Source organism: Etheostoma spectabile, chromosome 23, assembly GCF_008692095.1.
Source record: "Etheostoma spectabile isolate EspeVRDwgs_2016 chromosome 23, UIUC_Espe_1.0, whole genome shotgun sequence".
NCBI classification, from domain to species: Eukaryota; Metazoa; Chordata; class Actinopteri; order Perciformes; family Percidae; genus Etheostoma; species Etheostoma spectabile.
Window position 1 is genome coordinate 749,598 of NC_045755.1, and position 7,227 is coordinate 756,824.

The window sequence follows — 7,227 nt, forward strand, 5'->3', positions numbered from 1 at the left end:
CCTTGATCCAGATGTTTTAGCCAACTATAGAACTATATCCAATCTTCCATTTCTCTCTAAGATTCTTGAGAAAGCAGTCGCCAAACAGCTATGTGACTAATATGAGGTCAATGTATCAAGCAGCACTAAGATCTAAAACACAAGTACAGGATTAAGCCTCTTTGTCTGATGCAATTAGGAGGCATAGTAATTTTACAAGTGCGATGCTCCTGTACAGTTAGATTAACTCTAAATCCTGACCGAAAATCCTCAATAAGCTGTTGCTTATGCAGAAGCACATAGCTGTTTGTCGAGCTTTTCAAAGAATCTTAGAGGAAAATGGAAGAATTGGATATAGTTCAATAGCGTGGCTCTAAAATGCTGGATCAAGGTTGGGCTTGTCAGAAGAGGTTTAATTACAGCTAACTTAAAGGGTGCGGGTACATAGCCGTGTTAATAAAGATAGAGTGAATTCAATTTTATTTATAGTATCAATTCATAACAAGAGTATCTCGAGACACTTTAAAGTGATAGAGGAGGTTAGACCACACTCCATAATTTACAAGGACCAAACAGTTGTAGTGTTCCTCCAGAGCAAGCAACAGTGCGACAGGGGAGGAAAACTTCTTTAGGCAGAAACCTCGGGGTCAGACCCAGGCTCTTGGCGGTAGGCGGTGTTGACGGGCCGGTTGGGGTCAGAATGAAGAGTGGAAACAACACAAAATAGCAAAAAATAGTACTTTGTAGCAGTCTTTGTAAGTTCATGGCAATAGCAGGGCACTGTGGGCATTATAAGGCACAGCAGGATGTAGGGGCACGCAGAGCCAGAGAGTGTAGGCAAGTGGAAAATGGTATCGCAGAAATGGAGCGGGACCATGGCGACAGCTGCTACCATGATTTTGGAGCCTCTCTGATCCGAGGGAACATGCTGGGAAAAAAGAACAAAAGGCTCCGGGGGTAGCCCCGCAGCTAGTTAGTACAAGAGCATTTCGGGACATGATTGCACATAAATGGAAAGATAGAAAGATAGAGGAAGTCAGTGTGTCAAAAAAAGTCAGGAAGGTCAGGAGGGGTACAAATGGGGGATAGGAACAAAAACCTGGTTAGGGTAGGGGGACAAAAGTGGGGTTAGGGTCAGGAAGGTCAAAGTGGGGGATTTTGGATACACACTGAACGGGTTTAGGGGGAGAAGGGAGAGAAACGTTGGGGTAGCGTTCAGGAAGGTCAAAGTGGGGAGGGATACAAACCATGGTTAGGGGTAGGGGGGAGAAAAGAACTGTGGGGGTTAGGGGTCAAGGAAGGTCAAAGTGGGGGATGCGTAACAAACCGGATAAGGGTAGGGGGAGAAACAGTTGGGGTTAGGGTCAAGGAAGGTGGAGAGTGGGGAGGGATACAAAACCTGGTTAGGGTAGAGTAGGATACGTTAATCTTAGTGAGAGAGTGTTGACTAATGGTAAAAACTTCTTTAAGTAGCATAGTGGGTGGTTGCGTCTAAGACGCGGTTGAGGTTTAGATAAAGAATGATTGAAAATTAAATTGATAAAGATCAAGTGAAGCAAAGCCAGTTAAACACTATATCTGGTTTTAAGTTGATTTCATAAGGTGCATGAGTTTAGAGAAAGTCAGTTAAAGGCAGGTCTGGTGCAATTGCTCTATAGTTATACATTTCTATTGAGAAGTTCATAAGTGTTATAACAAGAGATAGGGGATACTTGGCTCAGTGAGAGCTGTGCCTCCGTTATCTGGTCAGTGCTGAAAAGAAACCTCGGGGTTGTTTGCTATTTTACTCTATTAATGACGAGTAGTATTGGCTCTGGCAGTACAAGGCCTTCCTAAGTTTAAGATATCTTGCCAGGATTAAAAGGGAATTTCCAATTTGGTGAACGCCCAAATCTTCTCAAGTTTCCGTGATATGCTTTAATTTGCAAGGTTCAGTGTGTAACCATGGGGCTAAAATTAGCATAGGGTCCTCCCGTTACTTTGTGAATTGGTAATGAATTAAAATGCTAATGGGATCAACAATTTACCACATACCCCAGAACAAGATCGAGGGTGTGCGTTGCAAACGGTGAGTAGTGTTGGAGAATTGTTTGAGTTTCACTATGTATGCAAATGACCTCTAAACCCAATTATTAATTTCACACAAAGCACATTTATTCAATGCAGACAGACCAAAAATGCTTTCCGGGCAGTTAAAAGTGAACGGTCCGAATGGAACTTGTTAGTACAGAGGTTTCCACCAAAAATGGACACTTGGACAATGTGTGCTAATTATTATAAAGGTTCCCTTGTGGAGCCGATGCGTCAGCTCTAGGTTGCTGGGCACACTCATATTTGCCTTTCCCTTTCCTTCTTGGCACTATCTGTTTTTACTAGTATCTTCAGGGTTATCAATTTACCCAACAAGACCGCTTATGCGATCCTTCTCAGTCGAAACGTCTGTTCTATGAGTTATCAGGACGTCCGGAAACTTCAGTGTCCTTGCCTCACAGATCTATTCTTCGCGCTCACTGTAGCTTGTTCTGATTAAGGAAGCTTCCGTGCGCGCCCGCCTAGCTGCAACACCAGCGCACGCATAATGAAATAGTTCACACATACACACACTCTATTCACCTTTGGTTAATTAATTTACTACTTCAAGCCAGCTTTTACTCGGCAGTGCATGAGTGCCTGCTCATAAAAACATCAGACTGGCTATTATTTTACAACAGTAGGGTATGAACCTGTGAGAGAAGCCAATAGAATCTAATAGAGAGATAAACACAGTATTAAGGCTATCATTCTCATTGTCCACATGAATATTAAAATCCCCTACAATCACAACTTTGTCAGTTTTTCTAGCATAAGTTGGACAAAATCTGCAAATTCGGATAAGAATGCAGAGTAGGGACAGGTGTCTGGTTAACAGTATAACAAATAGAAAATGGGCTGCATGATTTCCAGCCTGGGTGTGAAAGACCTAAGAACAAGACTTTACAAATAGTTCATAATTTGTTAGGTTAGAGCTGATCGTAGACTAGAATCAAGATGGCGGCAATCACCGCCTGGGCCTGTGCCTCGAGGAATGTGAGTGTTAATATGACTGGGGGGGTGGATTATTGAGACTTAACATATTCTCCATCAGCAAGCCAGGTTTCAGTAAGACAAAAATAAAAATCACATTAGAATATGATATTAATCATTTACCTAGTACCCTTAGAAGAGAGAGATTGTGTTTAAGCCGTTCCACATTTAATTATATTCTTGGCACTATTGCATTCTGGTTTTAATTGTTATGAAGGTTTTCATGCACAGCTCCTCTTTCTGTTACCTTGAATTAAATAATTTCAATGGACGGGGGCAAACACCGCACTAGGGGGGTTTTTAATAGGTAAACTACTGGCTAAAGGCGGCGAGAAGTGTGTTAGACTGCGACTGTTTTTGCCTCCTGTCCAACTTCTGCGATTGTCAAGTGATTAGGGTCCAACTAATAAACTGCAAGATTTCTAGAATGAGAGCTGCTCCATCCCAAGTGGGATGAATGCAGTCCCTCCAAGTAGACCAGGTCTGCCCCAGAACGACTGCCAGTGATCTACAAAGCCACATCATATCTGGACACCCCTGATAGGCCAGCGGCGAAAGCACGACATTGCGCTATACATTGTCATCGCTGGGTCGATTTGGCAGGGGTCCAGAGAAAAACTATGGTGTATGTCATTGCTTTGCGTAGGTACACACCGATAAACATTGATTTGTAACCTCCGTTTGGCGCAACTCGAGAGTCCATTAACGCCCCGTGAATAACAAGTCTAATGCATTTACATTTATCCTTTGCCAGCAGTTTCAAAATAAAGACCCAATGTCACACGCTCTAGCCCCTGGATTGCACTTAAACTATGGCTGACGGCTTCGCTAACTTCCCGTTCTCAAAAGGAGCTACCGTAATCAAGGTGGTTTCTCAGCGGGTGTTTGCTGAGGAGGGGGAAAATCTGTAGAAACGTTAACAGGCTGGGGCGGCCGTGCTTGACAGACTCAGACGATTTTTGCAACAACAGTAACCCAGGAACTTGGTCCTGGTGCTCAGGAGTTGCCGGAAGACGGCTACCAGAGGCTAACTCAGGATCAGGCGGCCCGTGCCGACTACGGGGGGGGTGGCTAGCTGTAGGTAACTTAACGACATATCTTATCTGGTGCGGTCCGGACTTCTAAATCACTAAGCCTCGCCTCCATGTCTATAAATAAACTACACTGTTACACATTTACCCATTACCCTAAAGGATTGCAGAGAGTAACTAAACATCTCACACACGAGCAAGAGAAAAGCTAGGAGAAGGGAGACGACATTCCTGGCTAAATGCTAAGCTAAAAGTCGCTGGCGTAACTAAAGTACGGTAGTGGTAGCTACCAAGCCGTTAAAAACAGCTGTTATTTAACAACAAGTTGCTGAAAAATGAAAAGATATGTGAGTGATTAGGCAGAGAAACCACTATGAATAAGTGTTTAGCGGACAGTAGCCAGAGTCATAGCAATCTAACAAAGCTGAGCTGGTATTGGTGAGCCGCAACAAGCTACCAACACCGTACCAACACAGCACAGGAAACCCTGACATGTAGTGTTAGGTACGCTTACCTAGTCAACAGTGAACAGTGAAAGAGATCTGGTCGGACTGACAACCCTCATCAATACCGGCTGGTGTAGAAACTGCTAGTCTAAAGGCTAGTACAGGAATCCAGGCTTGTGAATAGAGAAGCAGGGGGGTGTGGTTTTGCGCTACACGTGCAATGTTATTGCTGTGAAATGCTTGAAATACCATATTGCAAATTACCAGAAGCTTTCACGATGGCTCGCTATGTTACTACCTACCTACATTACTTCATTCAAAAACCTAATCAAGTACATGTTACAAATCCGATGTAAAACCACGGAAAAATGCCAAATCACAACAAAACTACTCAATACAGTAACGTGCGTCACAGTATGTGTACGTTCCTGGAGGCCTCACAGTAAAGGATGTGTTAGTTATGGTGCAGTGAGAATGGTCAGTGACCCATCTGGTATGATCAAGGTGTATGTTATCTACTGACTTAAGCTCGTGTCTAATCTGAAGACGAGGAATGGGTCAAACTGTGAAGTAGTCTCCATAAATTTCAAGCTATCAGTTCTGTGTATTCTAATCATTGTTGATTGATGTGTGTGGTTCTGATTCCTGGGTCAGGCTGAGCGAGTGATGCACCTAGATTTTGAGTTGAACTTCAGCCCAGGGACTGTGCTAAGGGCATGCATATACCACCCCCCTCTACAACCATATGTTCCAGACCTGTTATGGAGAGCCAAAGAGCACTGCACAGTCACACAAATTGTATGATCAACTCAACTCATCGGTTTGCAGTTCAGTTTTGTTTTTTGTTGGGCCGTACCTTTTTTTCTTGTCCACTCTCTCTGTAACGGGTTACTATCTAACTTCCAAGATGCTTAAGGGCTAGAAAAACATGTGCCACTCTGTAGCTCAGTCACCTCAAGCATTGCTTTGTTATTTTAATAAAATTGTTATAGATTGTTCTCCAAAGCTGATGATGATTAAAACCAACACATGCTGTGCAAATGGAAGCGATTAAAAATATCTTGGAAACTGGAAAGTATCGAGGATTATCTGCAACAAAACACAAAGTGGGGCTGTGAAGGTAAAGTGTAACAGTGTACCTCCCACCTCTGCCTGACACTCCTAAATTACTAGTCTTTCTTTCTTCCGTCCTGTCACATAAGTGTCACTTATCTACATTGTGAAGGACGGACTAGTGTGAATCTCGGAAAGAAAAGCGTCAGACAAAACATATTAATTGCGAGTTGCAAAAAATGAAGGCCAAGCAAGAGCTCTATAGAAAGAAGTAATGACAGAGGAGTTTTTAACTCTATCAAGTGCCAACCTGCGAGTGTTTGAAAAATGTTCACTAAAAGCAAAACGAGATTGTAATAACAGCAACACGAAGCCATGGTCTAGTTCACAGTGTTCTAAAGGTTTAATGAGACAAGAATATATAGACTATTCCTAACCAATTGGTCATTCGTTCGATCAGGGTTTCACCGGTGGAGTAGACTCCAGGATGGGAGGGAAACAAAACTGGCTCAACCACGGCGAGAGCCGGGTTGAACCAATGGTATGAAGGTAAATTTGGTTGCAAAAGTGAAAGCGCGTAGATGCCTGTGAGCACTTGTAAAATATGACTTGGAGCTTGTGAAAAAAATCTGTACCCGTGTTTTTTTTCACTTGGTCACTTTTCCAGTAGATAGCTGCAACCACAAACTCAGGGATTACAACTTGGAAATCTGGTCGCTGCATGTGTGCTCTCTCCATTCACACAGCGGGAGTTTGAGTCTCCAGTTTTTGCACACTTCTGCGATAATTGGTTGCAAAATAATTTGTACCTGTTGACTTAGTCTGTGAGCCGAGCCAACAGGCGGCCGGGGACAGCAGGGTTCTATCACCTGATGAGCGGACACTCTTCCGGGCTTATTTAGTAGCTGAAAGCTAGCAGTTAGTAACACAGCCACCGCACGCTTCTAATACAATACCTTTAATTACTTCAACACTTGTACAGTCCAGCCCTGAAACCATGGCGGTTGAGCACCAGGTCCTGCAGGAAGACGGATCCAGCCGTCAGTGGGGCTAGGCCAACGTGGAAAAACCGCTAGAAAGTCGCTGACGACGAGACATGATATGACCCAGCGGGACACGGACGCGCTCCAGACCGGTAAGCGACGGCAAGCCTCCCTGGAGCCCCCGCCAGTGTTGGTGGAATGATTTGCGAAACTAACCAAGCTTATAAAAAATACCATTTTAGTTATCTCACAAGCAACTTTAAATAGGGGAATTTTGTGGCTCAGTTTTAAACCTATCCGCGAGCTACCAGCTGCGAATCGGCAGTGTGTGAATGTGTGTGAGTGTGTATCTGATGAGAAGGCGGCACCCTTTACGGCAGCCACGGTTCACAGTGTAGAATGTGGGTGTGTGAATGGTGAAGGTTTTGTAGATGTAAAAAGCCTTTGAGCAGTGGTTAGACTGGAAAAGCGCTCATATAAATAAAGCCAATTTACAATTACCACTTTAACAGCAAAATGAAAACCACTGCTGGTGAGCTCGCTCCAGGTCCTGAAGTCCGCGGACGGACCGCCATCAGTGTGTAAAAGCTGACCTTTTAAATTAAAGTATTTATTGTCACGTGTGCTTGGGTAGTAAGCTCAACGTAAGCTTGCTATTCAACCAACTGGCGG

General features: G+C 43.8%; 1 protein-coding gene and 1 long non-coding RNA gene across 5 annotated transcripts in view; one reads left to right on the forward strand and one right to left on the reverse strand.

The window, feature by feature from the left end:
* The window catches only part of ttll12 (tubulin tyrosine ligase-like family, member 12), a 114,392-nt gene that overhangs the window by 27,176 nt on the left and 79,989 nt on the right, over positions 1–7,227 (reverse strand). The gene's annotated exons all lie outside the window — the stretch shown is intronic.
* The window catches only part of LOC116673154 (uncharacterized), a 13,410-nt gene that overhangs the window by 4,075 nt on the left and 2,108 nt on the right, over positions 1–7,227 (forward strand). The window contains exon 3 of the long non-coding RNA XR_004327770.1: positions 1,616–1,620. This is a non-coding gene — a long non-coding RNA (uncharacterized LOC116673154). The remainder of the gene's footprint in view (positions 1–1,615; positions 1,621–7,227) is intronic.